Source organism: Stomoxys calcitrans, chromosome 5 (assembly GCF_963082655.1).
Source record: "Stomoxys calcitrans chromosome 5, idStoCalc2.1, whole genome shotgun sequence".
Lineage (NCBI taxonomy): Eukaryota > Metazoa > Arthropoda > Insecta > Diptera > Muscidae > Stomoxys > Stomoxys calcitrans.
This window is the reverse complement of record NC_081556.1, coordinates 128566826-128584313: the sequence shown is the minus strand read 5'-3', so window position 1 is coordinate 128584313 and position 17488 is coordinate 128566826. Positions and strand designations below refer to the sequence as shown.

The 17488-nt window shown below is 38.5% G+C and overlaps 1 long non-coding RNA gene across 2 annotated transcripts in view; it reads right to left on the bottom strand.

The window, feature by feature from the left end:
- Positions 1-784: 784 nt before the first annotated feature.
- The window catches only part of LOC131997716 (uncharacterized), a 102488-nt gene continuing 85784 nt past the window's right edge, over positions 785-17488 (bottom strand). For both annotated transcript variants that reach the window (XR_009398356.1, XR_009398357.1), the window contains exon 3: positions 785-836. This is a non-coding gene — a long non-coding RNA (uncharacterized LOC131997716). The remainder of the gene's footprint in view (positions 837-17488) is intronic.

Below are 17488 nucleotides of genomic sequence, written 5' to 3'. Positions count from 1 at the left end.
TTAGTGGGCAATGGAATATGGTATACATGGTCCTTAAAATGTGTAAATGCAAAACAGTCAGCATGTTTCGTTATGATATTTTTCATAGATTCTCATTAACGAGTTTTGGGTGGGTCCACTTATTTGTGGTTTTCTCTTAAAATTAAAAAAGGCAGCCAAACTGTGTGTGTCTGCATGAGTGTATGTCCGTTAGAAAAGTGTGTGTCTGTATGAGTTGGTTAGGTTTTTGTATGTTTTCGTTGTTGGACATGCATGTGTGTATTGTGGCTTGTCGATCGTTGGCTGTATGCTTTGTTATTTGACCGTTTCCTATATATTGGCTTGCCCAAAAAGTAATTGCGGATTTTTTAAAAGAAAGTAAATGCATTTTTAATAAAACTTAGAATGAACTTTAATCAAATATACTTTTTTTACACTTTATTCTAAAGCAAGCTAAAGGAACAGCTGATAACTGACGGAAGAAAGAATGCAATTACAGAGTCACAAGCTGTGAAAAAATTTGTCAATGCCGACTATATGAAAAATCCGCAATTACTTTTTGGGCAACCCAATAATTTGATAGAATACGGTTCGTTAGAGAGCAACGAACAAAAATGTGGCTACATGAAAAAAAAAAAATTCATAAATTGTTGTAGCAGTCTGATTTGATTTTTAAAGTTGAATAATTCAGAAAGAATTTTAATTACTGTGCTAACAAAAATATCATTTAATTTTCTCGTTAATTTGACAGATTAGAGGATTTTTCATTTGTAATGTGTAGAATACAACTAATAACTGAACTTACCTATATAGATATTTATCTGCTGCTTTAGATATTCATTTGCCATGGTTGCTGCCTAAAATAAAAACCAAAAAATGACAACTTATTGAAGTAACTATAAAACAATTAAACTTATTTAAATGCGATTCTGTAAAAGTTCAGCCAAATCGGATAAGAAGTGCGCCCTCTAGAGGCTCAAGAAGTATAATCGGGAGATCGGTTCAAATCGGATCGGCCAAATCGGATAAGAAGTGCGCCCTCTAGAGGCTCAAGAAGTACAATCGGGAGATCGGTTCATATGGGAGCTATATCAGGGTTTTGACGGATTTACCCCATACATGCCACATATGTTGGAGGTCATAAGAAAATTCATTGTACAAAATGTTTGCTAAATCAGATTAGAATGCTCCCTGTAGAGGCTCAAGAAGGATATTCGGCAGATCAACCTAATAGGGAGCTATATCGGCTTTTAGACGGATTCAGACCGTACTAGGGACGTACATTGGAGATCAGAGGAGAAGTCATTTCGAAAATTTGCAGCCAAACCGGAGAAGTGCGCTCCATGGGAGCTCAAGAAGTAAGGTCGAGAGATCGGTTTATATGGGAGCCATATCAGGTTATGAACTGATTGAGACCATACTTAGCACGCATGTTGGAGGTCATAGAAGATGTCATTGTGCAAAATTTCAGTTCAATCGGATAAGAGATGCGCACTCTAGAGGCTCCAGAAGTATAATCGGTAGATTGGTTTACATGGGACCATATTTGGTACGCATGTTGCAGGTCATAAAGAAAGTCATTTTGCAGCATTTCAGCCAAATCGTATAAGAATAGCGCTTTTTAGAGACTCACAAAGTAAAATCGGGATATTGGATTATACGGCCGTTATATAAGGTCTTCGACCGATTTGGACCATAATAAGTACGTATGTTAGAGGTTATAAGAAAAGTCATTGTGCACAATTTCAGCTAAATCGGATGAGTATTACGCACTCTAGAGGATCAATAAATGTAATCGGGAGATCGGTTTTTTATGTGAGCTGTATCAAGTTTAAGACCTATTAACGGCATACTTGGTACCTACGTTAGAGGTCATAACAGAAGTCATTGTGAAAAATGTCAGTTGAATTGGGCTCAAGAAGTATAATCAAGAAATCGGTTTTATGGGAGCTATATCAGGTTTTGGACTGATTAATACCATACTTGGAACATATATTGCAGGTCATAGAATAAATCATTGTGCAAAATTTCAACCAAATCTGTTAGGAATAATGCCCTCTAGGTGATCGGATTATAGGGTGATCGGATTATAGGGTGATCGGATTATAGGGGAACTATATCAGAATTTCGACCGATTCACACATATGGTGGAGATTATAGGAGTTCAGTAAAATCGGAAAATAATTGCGCCCTCTATAGGCTCAAGAAATATAATTTGTAGATCGATTTATAGGGGAGCTATACCTATACCTAACCATACTAAACGCTCCCCAGAGGCCCAAGAAGTATTACCGAATGATCGGATTACACGGGAGCTATATCAGATTTTCAACCGATTTGAAACATTCTTTGCACGAACGTTAGAGATAATAGGAGACTTCATTGTGCAAAATTTCCGTCAAAAAGGATAAGAATTGCTTCTACTAGAGACTCACGAAATAAAATCGGCAATTCAGTTTTTATGGAAAATACGTGCATAAAAACATGTACTGATGTGGCCCATTTACAATCCCAACACCCGCACACTACGAGGGTTACCTTTTATATTTCGCGATTGGAAACTTCTTGTGTTGTAATCTGCCAACTAATAGCTCTATTGTAAAGCTTGACATTTTTGAGGTTATATGTACTCAGAACGTATTGACATACGAGCGCTATTTGTGTTGTTTACAAAAAATTGGAATGAAATCGTGAACATTTCGTGCGACTTTCGACTTGGATTAACTCAACAACAGTGCATCGATTAACTAAATTCAATTTTTGGCGATGAAGCTGCTTCAAGGACCAGTGTTTATCGATGGTATGGTGAATTCAAACGACGTCGTAGTTCACTCCAAGACGAATTTCTTGAAGGTCATCCAAAATCAGTTTTTGTTCCAAAAACCAGTGATGCTGAGCACCAACTGATATTGCAAGATTGTCATGTGACCTATCGTGAAATAAAGACAACCTCAGGCATTTAATGTCCGTGAAGATAAAATTAACTTTAACTAGCAGAGACACAAACCAATTCAAATTTCAGCGTAATGTTAACACGTTAACAGAGCTCTGTTATAAAGTTAACAGCAAATATTTAATAATAAAAAACGATTTTGGCTCCAAACTCCCCAAAAAAACAATAAAAAAACCAAAATATATCACAAACGCTTTAAATTTCCCAAAAAATATTAAAATTATATAAATATTTACCATTACCACATACATAAACCAACTTTTCTCACGAATGCTATTCTAGATAAAGATGAGCCCACTGTGGCGGACTGAAAAATAGTGCGTCAATCACCGCTTGGGGTTTTATTACATGGACCAAGGGCTTTCCACAAATGCTTTAACCGACACCCTAAGAATTAAAGGAAAAAAGATATTGGCCATTTTCGATTATATTGGCCACATCAGAGCAGTTTCACTTTAGAGAAAGATGGGCCCACTGTGACGGACTGAAAAATAGTGCGTCAACCACTGCTTGGGGTTTTATTACATGGACCAAGGGCTTTCCACAAATGCTTTAACCGACACCCTAAGAATTAAAGGAAAAAAGATATTGGCCATTTTCGATTATATTGGCCACATCAGAGCAGTTTCACTTTAGAGAAAGAAGGGGCAAAGTTTAAGCTCAACGATAAGAGACCTCCTTTTTATAGCCGAGTACAAACAGCATGCCACAGTGCAAAACCTCTTTGGGGAGAGGTTTTAACACGGCTACCATACCATATGGTACAGTGCAGTACAAATACCCAAACATTAGGAGCGCAAAACCACCGTTAACATTTTTTCTGATGTTTTCGCCAGGATTCGAATCCGGGAGTTCAGCGTCATAGGTGGTAACCTCTGTACTACGGTGGTCTCCTAACCACTAAGAACCTAATTGACCTATACATCAGAAAACCGGCCGAGAGGACGCTGTTCAGATTGCTGCAATGTCATCAACTTCGGAAGTTACCAGCCAGACGCATCATTTTACTAGACAACCTTGTGGACTAACTACCTAACGAAGGGGGACTATGGACGGTACACTGATCAGCCGATTGAACTTTTTGAGCCCATAAAGGGTGTAGTTTTTCCTCGAACCCCTCAATGGGTTTAAAACATTGATGAAGGGTATCCAAAATTCGGCCAAGCAGATCTTAACGCTTCTTTACTCTTTATTAGTTTTTTTTAACAGTGAATGTCCTTGTGAAAAACATAGTTGGTTATAATTTCAAGAATTATTTTTGAAAGCAAACTGCTGTTTAAAACATGAGTTATTAAATTACCATCAATGCTCGCATTTGCATTGCATGGAGATGGAAATTTAATCTGCGATTCTCTGGAAATGGCAAATTAAAAGTTAAAAATAAAACCAAATTACTAAGATTATGGTGGTCCCAATATGTACACATGTTGTATATATTGTATATGTGAAAATGTAAAATGAAAAGAGTTTCCAACGGAAGAGAATTTGTTAAAATTCTGTTTTCAGCTGTGACTTAAAGTTAAGTTTGGCCGGTTGGAATGCTACTCCAATAAAGCATGTTTTGCCTGTTGACGCAGAAGTGAGCCTTGTCACTGCAAAAAACTAGCGCGTCTTCAGGCAGGTTGTCAATCAGCGTTTCACATGCATTTTGACGAGCAACAAAATCGCTTTCAGTTAATTCTTGCACAGCAGCCAATTTATGTGGATGAAATTTAAGGTCTTGATGGAGAATTCGTCGAACGGTTGTGTCAGAAATTCCGATAGCGGCTGCATGTTCGTGAGCCGAACGCCGGGTAGAAAGCACAACTGACTGCCTCACTCTTTATATATTTTCCAGGGTTCTAATGGTCTATATTTTCCGGAGTTCTGATGGCCTTCTGGGATTAGCGACACTTCTACACTGCCGAAATAAAGGAACTAGTCTGTGAGAAGGAATTTCAAAGAGAGCGCGGAAGGCCCGTTGCTTAGCAACAAGTGAGCGAACGTTAGAAAAGAAGCTCTCGACGGCAAAGGCCAGCTGCTCTAGGACCAGAGCATGATGTCAACTGCCTGGAGTGAGAAACAAACTTGGAAATTTCCCCCTGCATATGTACCTGCTTTCAAAACCCCCTCCACGCCCACACTTTGAGTGGAAAGCATTGAATACGATCTCGAGCTAGAAGATGTTCGAAAAATCACTTAAAGATTTTAAAGATCAAAATAAAAGAACGCAAGCAGACAAACCAAACGAAACGGCCGTCGCACTGTGGGAGAAAATCGAAAAAATACGAATAAAAAATATGCTGTGTGAGAACTGGTAGAGATATCTTCTTGAAATTTGGAATGGTTAGACACGAGATTTACTCCTTCGAAAGCTAGCGTGCTTTCGACAGACACGACGGACGGACATGGCTAGATCGACTTACAATGTCATGACGATCAAGAATATATATTTATGGGGTCTTAGACGAATATTTCGAGGAGTTACAAACAGAATAACGAAATAAGTATACCACCATCATATGGTGAAGGGTATAAAAATCAATTAGTGTTTGTTAGTTTGTTGGTTTGTTTGTTTGTCTGTTCCGTATAGACTCTAAAAAGAACTACACCGATTTTCTTGAAATTTTCACAAATGGTACATAATGATCCTGAAGTTAAAAAAGGGAACTAAATTTTTTGATATCTGAAGGGGGACGGAGCCTCCCCTTTACCCTAATTGTGCGATTTAAGCGAAATTTTGTGTGCTTTCTTTTATTAATGTAAAACCAAATATTTGGTATCTAAATTTCGGTTGGGTTACCAAATGGGGCCTTCCCGCCTCCAAAACCCTCCGAATATATATATAGACCGATCACAATAATATGGGACTCAAATAAAAGGTATTTAAGAGTAGAAAACGTACCCGATGTCCAATTTTAGAACAAAGTGTTTGAGGTACCACCCTAGCCCCAAAACACTTCGAAATCTGACATATATATCTACCATGGCAATATGGGACTCAAATAAAAGGTATTTGAGAGTAGAAAACGAATCGAATATCCATATTGGGGGCCTCTCCTCCACCAAAAGCCCCCACAAAGAGGACAAATTTACCGGTTATAGTAATATGGGGTTCAAATGAAAGGTAATTGGGAGTAAATAACGAATCTGATATCAATATTCGGGAAAAAGTGTCTATGGGGTCACCCTACCACCATAACACCACCCAAATGGGATGTATTTGCTGACCATTGCAATATGGGGCTCAAATCAGAGGTATTTTAGGGTAGAACACGAATCTCATATAAGATAAGTCACCGAGTGGCCGCTCCATTTACCAAAACAACCCCCAAACCCGAAGACAACGAATCTGATATCAACATTCGAGACCAACTGTCTAGAGGACGTCCCACCCCCATGACAACCCCCAGATAGGACATATTTGTTCTCCATGACAATTTAGGTATAAAAGAGAGGGGAGCTCGATATTGCAGTTTTTAGGGCCCATACCCCAAACGGGAAATATTTGCTGACTTTTGCAGCCAAGGGTTTAAATGAAAGGTTTTTGAGATTAGAAAACGAATTTGATACCAACTTCTGAGCTCAATGGCAATATGGAGTTAAAATAAATGATATTTGAGAGTAGAGCACGATGCTGATATATTTTCAGTGCTAAGTGATTGGGGGACCATCCCACTCCCCAAAACACCCCTAAATCATACACATTTACCGACCATGTCAATGTGGAGCTCAAATGAAAGGCATTGGAGAGTAGAGCGGGAAATTGATACCCACTTTCGGGACCAATTTTCTGGAGGTCTACCCCTTTCCCAAAACACCCCACAAACAGCGTTTATTTACTGACAATGGCAATATGAGGCTTTAATAAAGGTAATTGGGAGTAGAATACGAATCTAATATCCAAATTTGGGACTATGTATTTGGGGCACCGTCCCATATCCAAAACACTCCCCAAAAGGATTAAAATTTACCGACCATGGCAATATGTGGCTCAAATTAAGGGTATTTTAGATTATAAAACGAACTTGATAATCAGTTTTGGGGCCAAGTGTTTGGGGGACGCCTCATCCCATAAACTCCCCTTAAACCAATGGTAATATGGTGTTTAAATAAATGGTATTTGAGAGAAGAGCACCATGCTGATATTTTCTCTGGGTCAAATGTCTGGGGTCACCTCACCCCGAAAATACCCCTAAATCGGACATCATGAGAATTCACTAAAAGCTCTTTAATTATCGAAAATAAATATTCAAAGGATAATTTTGGTCCCTTTAAAGTAAAAATTTAAAATATAAAATTAAATAAATCTCAATGATATGCAATATATTTGCAAATGTAGTAAAATTTTTTTGTCTATTCAGCAGTTGAATGTTTTTAGCAAATTTTCTTAGTTGAAATGGCAAGCGAAAATGTTTGCTCAACCTGCAGCACTTTGTCTGCTGAAACAGCAGTCATGTCTGCTTTTAAATTTTCAACAGGCAAAAATTGTTGTTTTAGAAAACATTTTTGCTATTTTGAATATCAAATTTCGTTGAGGGTATATGGTAGCTCCATGTTAATATCGTCTAATCTGGACCATAATAGGATCGGACATTGGGTGGCCTGAGTGCACTCATTGTTTGAAATCTCAACGGAATGCGGCAAAAAATGCGTTTTGTTTGGGTTAGGTAAGGTTGAAAATAGGGTGCATATATTAATCCGCCCCATGCCTTTGGACATACACCTATGCCAGTAATCGGCTTGTTATGCGCTCTAAAAACTAGAAAATAACCTCTAAAAAGAAAATTTTAAGTTAGGAATTCCGTGCTACTTACAAAATCCCTAATTGTTTTCAATACCACTCCCCTAAGTTGGTTCATTGTGTCTCCACCTAAGTACCGGTATCTGTTGGACGAGAAAGGCGGGCAATGACAAAGGAAATGCTCCAAAGTCTCATTATCTTCCCCGCCTGCCCTACACATGTTATCACTTGTCGCACCGATTTTACGTAAGTAGTCCTATGTATCCCGTTATGACACCAATAGCTATACTGACCTCCTTCTTGCTTCCTTTCAGTAATAGCCTAGTCTTTTCACGATCTGGATCTCCCCATAGGATTTTCGCCGTCCTACCGACCGTTTCGCTGTTCCACAATGTTGTATGCGTGTTCGTCGCCCACTCCCTTAACTCGGTCTGCGTCGACCCGAAGGGCTTCGTGTTAAGCAAGTTTATTGACGGCAGTAATCTGGCCTTCACCGCCAAATCGTCTGCCCTATCATTTCCCCTTACTCCGTTATGGCCCGGCACCCAAACGATGCGGATTTTGCCATCCTCAGAGAAGGCGTTAATCTCCTTCTTAAACTGAATGACTGTTCGTGACCTTACCGTCCTGGTTGTTTTTGCCCTTATGGCAATTTTACTGTCGGTAAAGATGTTCACACTCGACGTCCTCGCGTTAGCACCACACCACTTCACGCATTTGTTTAGACTATTCACATAATTGGCTAATCGATCTATGTGTCAGTGGTTAACAACTGCAAGTTTGATTTTGGTTTTAAGCCCATTATTTCTTGGGCAAAACCTCTTATAATGTGTAGTAATAGTTAGATTTTGAAATCTATCAAAATTGACTGGCATATGCGGTTCTCCTATGGTGGTAGGTATAAAAATAAACCATTGCTTTCAAAACGAAAAATATTGTAAAATAGTGTTAATACTAGACCACTATCAAAAGTGCGTAGGCTCCAACCGTTAGGTAGCGAATATGAAAAACACCACAGGATTTGCAAGAATATGCTTCTTTTCAACCCAAAAGGATAAGGACTAAAGCGAAAGACTTACGTCTTAAAAATTGTCATCAATGAAATCTAAAATCCAGCAGTGATATTTTTTTATTGACATAGGACTGTCCAACAAAAAGGCTTTTCACCAAACAGGGAAAACAAAAATGAAAACCTAACAAGAAGACAAAAAAAATCTATTGATTTATAAGTCCCATAAATGAAACAGAATTTTTGATTCCTTGTTTCGCATTTTTTTTTTGTTTGCATCCTTTGACAAAGACGTATTACAAATTTATGATAATTTCCAAGAAATGTGTCCATACACAAAGAATGTGATAGGATACAAGTAATCGATGGGACACATGTCGAATTTTATTGGTAATTGTAGAAAATCTCCATCAATTATGTACAAACGTAGGACAATCACTTAATCATACATTCAAGGAATTCAAGGATAGAAGGTATCATTTTTCTAAATTTTATATTAACATTTTAATATCGACATCAAGTGTATAACGCTTTCGAACAAAAGAAAGAATGACGAAAATCCATACTTTAATACCCGACCTTTACTTTTAGTTAACTTAAAATGACTGTAACTCCTTATTGTGAGCTCTTATTGATTTAAGAGAAGCTAGACCAGAAATTGTGTAGGATATAAATTTATGGACTCCATTAAATGTATTGGGTTGCCAAAAAGTAATTGCGGATTTTTCATATAGTCGGCGTTGACAAATTTTCTCACAGCTTGTGACTCTGTAATTGCATTCTTTCTTCTGTCAGTTATCAGCTGTTACTTTTAGCTTGCTTTAGAAAAAAAGTGTAAAAAAAGTATATTTGATTAAAGTTCATTCTAAGTTTTATTAAAAATGCATTTACTTTCTTTTAAAAAATCCGCAATTACTTTTTGGGCAACCCAATAAATAAGAAAACACACTTTAGACAGGTTATTTTTTATGCCCACCACCATAGGAGGGGGTATACTAACATCGTCATTCAGTTTGCAACTCATCGAAATGCTATGGCCTCAGCTTTTTTGGGCTCAATTTTTATGACAAACTAGCTGAACCGTGCCAACTTCGGTTTTTGGTGAAATCCGTGCTACGAAAATAGTATATGTATGTCGCGTGACTAACAGTATAACAATATAAATGCCTTTATCGGAATCCCATATGATCTTTATTGGTCTATGAATGCCTTCGGAGGGTTTAGGGTCATAAACGTTTAGGTATTAGATATACTCCATTCTTGAAAGTCTTTATTTCATGATGTCCGATTAAGGGCTGTTTTCGGGGGTGAGATGGTTCCCTAGACACTTGGCCCTGATAAAAAATCAACATCGTGTTCTTCTCCAAAATACCATTTATTTTCCTCTATAAGAGGAAATCGGGCGATATAGATATATGGCAGATATATATAAATCTGAACCGATTTCTGTGCAATTCACCAGTAACATTAAGAGTCATAAGAAAATTCTTTCTCTTCTCTTTCTCTTTTCGAGAGAATCGGTTATCCGAACCGGTTATTTGAACCGATTTCGAGCAAACTTCTTTGAAACTTTGGTCGTCGTAGAGGAAAGCGTTGCACAAAATGTTGACAAGATTGGTCAATAATTGCGCTTGAAGTGGCCCTAGAAGGGAAAATCGGATGATATACAGGGTGGCTGATGAATATTGCTACAATGATGAATATTGCTACATTTTTTTTTCGGTGTATGGAATACATTTTTCTTTTATTCATGTTAAATTAAATTATTAAATTAATTATTAAATTATTATTAATTAAATTAATTAATTAATTAATTAAATTAATTATTAAATTATTATTATTAAATAGAAAAAAAGTTATTACATTTTTTTTTTGGTAGCGGCTTTCATCAGCCACCCTGTACATATATAGCAGCTATATCTTAATCTGGACCGATTTCTATGAAATTCAACAGTAATGTAAAGAGTCAAGAGGACTCAAATTTCGATGCAATCGAATAGCAAATTACCATTTTATTGCATTATTACTGCAAATGGAGGCCACCGTAGCGCAGAGGTTAGCATGTCCGCCTAAGACGCTCAACGCCTGGGTTCGAATCCTGCGAGAACATCAGAAAACATTTTCAGATGTGGTTTACCCCTCCTAATGCTGGCAACATTTGTGAGGTACTATGCCATGTAAAACTACTCACCAAAGAGGTGTCGCACTGCGTTACGCCGTGCGGACTCGGCTTTAAAAAGGAGGCCCCTTATCATTGGGCTTTACCGACAGTAAAATTGTCATAAGGGCAATAACAACCAAGACGGTAAGGTCACGAACAGTATAAGAAGGAGATTCTCTGAGGATGGCAAAATCCGTACGTTTGGATGCCGGGCCAGGGCCATAACGAAGTTAGGGGAAATGAAAGGGCAGACGATTTGGCGGTGAAGGCCGGAGAACTGCCGTCAATAAACTTGGTTAACCTGAAGCCTTTCGGGTCGACGCAGTCCGAGTTAAGGGAGTGGGCGACGAATGCGCGTGCCACTTTGTGGAACAGCGAAACGGTCGGTAGGACGGCGAAAATCCTATGGGGGGATCCAGATCGTGAGAAGACGAGGCTATTACTGAAAGGAAGCAAGAAGGAGCTCAGTGTAGCTTTTGGTATCATAACGGGACACATAGGACTACGAGCTCATTTACGTAAAATCGGTGCGGCAAGTGATAGCATGTGTAGAGCATGCGGGGAAGATGATGAGACGTTGGAGCATTTCCTTTGCCATTGCCCGGCTTTCGCGGCTAACAGATACCGGCACTTAGGTGGAGACACAATACCAGACATGAACCAACTTAGGGGAGTGGTATTGAAAACAATTAAGAATTTTGTAAGTAGCACCGAATTCCTCAGTGGAATGTTCATGGGTAAAATTTGCATTTACTGCAAATGGGACGAACATATATATGGGAGTTATATCCAAATCTGGACCGATTTTTACCGAGACCAATAGGCTTCGTTTCTACGTCAACAAAATTTATGTGCCAAATTTGAAGACGATCGGATGAAAATTGTGACCTGTAGTTTGTACACAAATTAAAATGGACAGACGGACTGATAGATAGACATACAGATGGACATAGCTAAATCGAATCAGAAAGTCCTTCTGAGTCGATCTGTATACTTATCAATGGGTCTATCTCTCTTTCTTCTGCGTGTTACAAACGAAATACTTAGTTAGAATACCCTGTACCACAGTAGTGGTGTTGGGTATAAAAATACGTAGCTGTGCAGCAAAGCACATGTGATGAGATGGCTGGTTACATGGTTATTGTCTTGCTTATGGATATATTGTTGTTGTTGTTGTTAAATATTGGTTTGCAAGGAGTGCCTTTGCACTTTCGGTCGCTGACATTCAAAATATGTTGTTGCAGGAAAATTGACAAATTTCGTCGTAGTTTTTTCGACAAAAGTTGTTGTGTAACAATCAAAGCGGGTATAAATTGAAACCTTAATTGGTCTCAAGAAGTCATATCGGGGTGGTTTCGTTGTGAGTGTTAGAGGACACAAATAAACTTCGCGTACCACATTTCAGCCAATTCAGGAAAAATCTTAGGGATCGGTTTCCATGGGGCTATATCAGCTTATATACCCATTCGGATCATACTTGGCACGTATGTTGTAGGACAGAATGGAAGACGTTGCGCCATATTTCTATGGGCTCAAAAAGTCAAATCTAATCATCCGATCATTTATCTCAAAAAAATGCATTTTTCTTTGAATAACAAAATAATAACACATATTGGAAAACCCTTTACGTCGATAAAAAGTATCGGTAAAAAATTGCAAGTGGATATCCTTATACTATCGAACGCTATCTTGATTTCGACAGATAGACGGAGGGACGGACATACCTAGATTGACTCTTAATGTAGAGACGATCAAGAAAAGATGCACTCAGAGCAATATTTCGATGTGTTACAAACGGAACGACAAAATTAATATACCCTTCATCCTATGTTGGGGGGCATGAAAAAAATGAAATTTTAAGCTGTATAACAACTACAAAAATAAGGTTAATCCTTGATTACATCAAAACATTTTGAATTTGTGAGTTAATGTTTCTCTTAGGTAAACAACTACAATAGAATGCTTTCGAGCGAACTATGTACCAACGATTGTGTCTTATGTCTTCAACTGCAAATACAACATCAGACCAAGAGAAATGTACAGCAAAACCTTTGGTCCCAATCAACTTAACTGTAGAGTAGAGAACTTCGTTCAGAATATTACTAAGTATGCCCGGAAACTTTCCCCTTTACCACAATCAGCAACATACGCGCCTACTTTAAAGCCGGCTGCTTGCATAGGCAATGGAATACCATTCATGACTACATTCCACTGACAACACTGTTACTTAAGCATAGCGTTGAAAAGTAAACATAAAGAATTTTCTTTTAAATCCCCTTTAAGTGATAATGCCTGGCAGGGTTTCACTGATAACACAGTACTACAAAACGAAAAAAATACCAAAGCAGGAAAAATTTCGTTAACCCTTTAATGGCGAAGGGGTTGAAAAATATTCAATTTAGCTGTCATAGAAAAGTTCTAACTGGAGTTGAGCAAGAGATATGGCAATGTGGCTTTGACTGGCATAAAAAGGACAAATGAAGTTAGTTAAGAAAAAAAAAATTTCCTGTTATATGGGTCATGTTATGGGGGAATAAGTCTGCAATTTTATGTTATTCAAAAATTTTAAAAAAATCTGAAAATTCTTGGAAGTGAGATTCCAAGAATTTTCAGATTTTTTTTTTTTTTGTTTTAACAGGAAGATTTTTTTTGATTCGTTTAATTTGTCCTTTTTATGCCAGTCAAAGCCACTTTGCCATACCTCTTGCTTAACTCCAGTTAGAATTTTTCTATGACAGCTAAATTAAGTATTTTTCTACACCTTCGCCATTAAAGGGTTAACAAAAATACTAGTTTAGAAAACTATTGCCCACTCCAAGGAAAATGCCACGAAATCCGTACTTGAGTACCGAAAGCCTGCCCCAAGAAACCCATGGTACGACCAAGAGTGTCGAGATGCTACTGAAGCCAAGAATGCGGCATAAAGAGCAACCCTGCAATCAGTAGCAACGCGCCAGATGAAGGAAAGGTATCGGGAGAAAAGGAGAGAGGAGAAACGTCTATTCCGCAGAAATAAAAAGGAAATGGAAAGACGTGAGTGTGGTATTGGAGTGTGCGAATGGAGATGTACAGGAGTCAGAATGAAGTCCGGAAATTCTACCAAAGAATTAAACATCAAACTGATGGCTTTGGTGCAGGCACATCCTCCTTCAGAGACAAAGAAGGAAATCTGGTAACTGACACAGATAGCATGTTTAGGAAATGGAAAGAACATTTTACACAACTGCTAGTGTTCGACGTTGGCGGCGAAAAGGATACCGCAAAAACAATCCCTGATGATGGTTTAGAATGTTTACCTCCTAGTCAGAATGAAGTTCAAGTAGCAAAGACCCAACTGAAGAACAACATGGCAGCAGGAGCCGACGGGATGCCGGCTGAACTATTTAAGACCGGAAGCGACCGGCGTATGCATCAGCTTATCTGCACAATCTGTTTAGAAGAACGTATCACCGATGATTGGAACCTCAGCATACTATGTCCCGTACACAAGAAAGGAGACAAGACGGAATGTGCCAACTACAGAGGAATAACTTTCCTCCCCATCGCATACAAGATACTCTCGAGCGTACTGTGTGAAAGATTAAAACCTAAAGCCAATTAGATAATTGGGCCCTATCAATGCGGCTTTAGACCTGATAAATCCACCCTGGACCAGATATTTACACTGCCCCAAATCCTGGAAAAACCTCGAGAAGGACAAATCAACACCTACCATCTCTTTGTTGACTACAAAACCGCTTTCGATACCCCTTTACGTTCAAAGGTATATCAAGCCATGTCTGATTTTGGTATACCTGCACAATTAATAAGACTCTGCAGGATCACACTTGCTGATACGCGTACCTCAGTAAGAATAGGAAAGAATCTCTCCGAACCATTCAATACCAAACAAGATATCAGACAAGGATACAGCTAAACGTGTGATTTCTTTAATATACTGCTGGAGAAGATGATACGTGATGCGGATGTGAATAGATACGGCACACTAATCACAAGAGAACACATGCTACTCGCCTATGCCGACGACATCGATATCATAGGTCGGTCACCAGAAGTAGTAACTGCATCCTTTGAAAGAATCGAAAGAGAGTCAGTAAAAACGGGTCTGGCAGTAAATGGAGATAAGACCAAATGGATGGTTTCAACTCCCAAAACGCCTTGTACAATCGAGCAGATAAAGAAAATGGAGAAAGTTGGGAACCACAACTTTGAGATAGTCAGTAACTTTATCTACATCGGCACCGCCGTAACCGAAACGAATGACACCAGTTTTGAGATAAAGCAAAGAATTGTACTGGCAAACAGATGCTACTTTTGATTAAGTAAGCGGCTCTCGACGGACGATGATTACACTATACAAGACACTGATACTACCCGTGCTGTTAGAAGGTTCTGAGGCATGGGTACTTGTGAAAGCAGATGAGGCAGTGCTTGGAGTATTTGAGAGAAAGATTATTCGTAAAATATATGGACCAGTGTGCGTTAATGGAGAATATAGGCGACGTATGAACTACGAGCTGTATGGTGACGATAGCATAGATACACGTATCAAAATACAACGGCTGAGTGGCTAGGTCATGTTGGAAGGATGGATGAAGAAGCTCCAGCAAATAAGTCTTTTGAAGGCAAACATGGTGGTACACGCAAACCGGGAAGACCAAGTGGTGGGAGACATCTCAAAACTTGGTGTCAGGGATTTAAGCATGAGCGCAGAAGATCGAGGCGCTTTGAACGCTATTCTACGTTTGGCAAGTGAAACAAATATTCTGTCATAGCCAAATAAAGTAAAGACAGAGATTGTTAGACAACGGTTTAGAGTCTCATTGTATTTTATGGTTTCTATATTTAAAAAAAAAATACATTTGACAAAAAGTAAAAATGTTTTTCAAAGTCATAAAAATCATAGATCTCTTCGCTAAATAGTCATAAACTAATGCAAATTTGCCCATGAACATTCCATTAAGGAACATGGGCAACTTTCCACATATCAATGAGTGTTGTCCGATTCAAGTTTAAGCTCAAATGAAAAGGGGCCAGCTTTTTATAGACGAGTTCGAACGGCGTGTCGCAGTACTACACCTCTTTGTGGAGGAAATAGTTTTTATACCCACCACCGTAGGATAGGGGTTATGTTCATTTAGTCATTCCGTTTGCAACACATCGAAATATCAATTTCCGACCCTACAAAGAATATATATTTCGGATCGTCGTAAAATTCTAAGACGATTTAACGATGACCGTGTGTCTGGCCGTCTATCCGTTTGTCCGTCTGTCCATCCGTCTGTTGTAATCACTCTACAGGCTTCAAAAATTGAGATATTGAGCTGAAATTTGGCTCAGATATGTATTTTTGATGCACGCTGGTTAAGTTCTTGAACGGGCCAAATCGGACCATATTTGGATATAGCTGCTATATAGACCGATTTTTTGATAAAGGGTCTAATGCCCATAAAAACTTTATTTTTTCATCCGATTTTGCTGAAATTTGAAACAGTGGGTTTGTTAAAGGCTTCCCTACAACTGACCAAAATATGGTTCAGATCGGACAATAGTTAGATATAGCTGCCACATAGACCGATCTCCCGATAAAGGGTCTGAAGACCATAAAAGCTTTATTTATTACCCGATTTCGCTGAAATTTGCAACTATGAGTTATTTTAAGCCTCCCGATATCTGACCCAAATATGGTTTAGATCGGACTATATTTACATATAGCTACCATATAGACCGATCTCCCGATAAAAGGTCTGAAGGCCATAAAAGCTTTATTTTTATCCGATTTCGCTGAAATTTGCAACTGTGAGTTACCTTAAGGCTCCCGATATTTGACCCAAATATGGTTCAGATCGGAGTATATTTAGATATAGCTACCATATAGATCGATCTCCCGATAAAGGGTCTGAAGACTATAAAAGCTTTATTTTTTATCCGATTTCGCTGAAATTTGCAACTGCGAGTTATTTTAAGCCTCCCGACATCTAACCTAAATATGGTTCAGATCGGACTATATTTAGATATAGGTGTCATATAGACCTATCTCCCGATAAAGGGTCTGAAGACCATAAAAGCTTTTTTTATAACCCGATTTCGCTGAAATTTGCAATTGCGAATTACTTTAAGCCTCCCGACGTCTGATCTAAATATGGTTCAGATCGGACTATATTTAGGTATAGCTGCCATATAGACCGATCTCCCGATAAAGGGTCTGAAGACCATAAAAGCTTTGTTTATTACACGATTTCGCTAAAATTTAAGACAGTGAGTTATTTTAAGCCTCCCAACATCTGACCTAAATATGGATTAGATCGGTTTATATTTAGATATAGCTGCCATATAGACCGATCTCCCGATAAAGGGTCTGAAGACCATAAAAGCTTCATTTTTTACCGATTTCGCTGAAATTTGAAATAGTGCGCAGTTTTAAGCATCTCAACATTCGACCTAAATATGGTACAGATCGGATTATATTTAGATATAGCTGTCATATAGACCGATCTCCAGATAAAGGGTCTGTAGCCCATAAAAGCCTAATTTTTTAACCGATTTCGCTGAAATTCGAAACAATGAGTAGCTTTAGTCCACCCAACATAGGACCCAAATATGGTTAAGATCAGACTATATTTAGATATAGCTGCCATATAGACCGATCTCCCGATAAAGGGT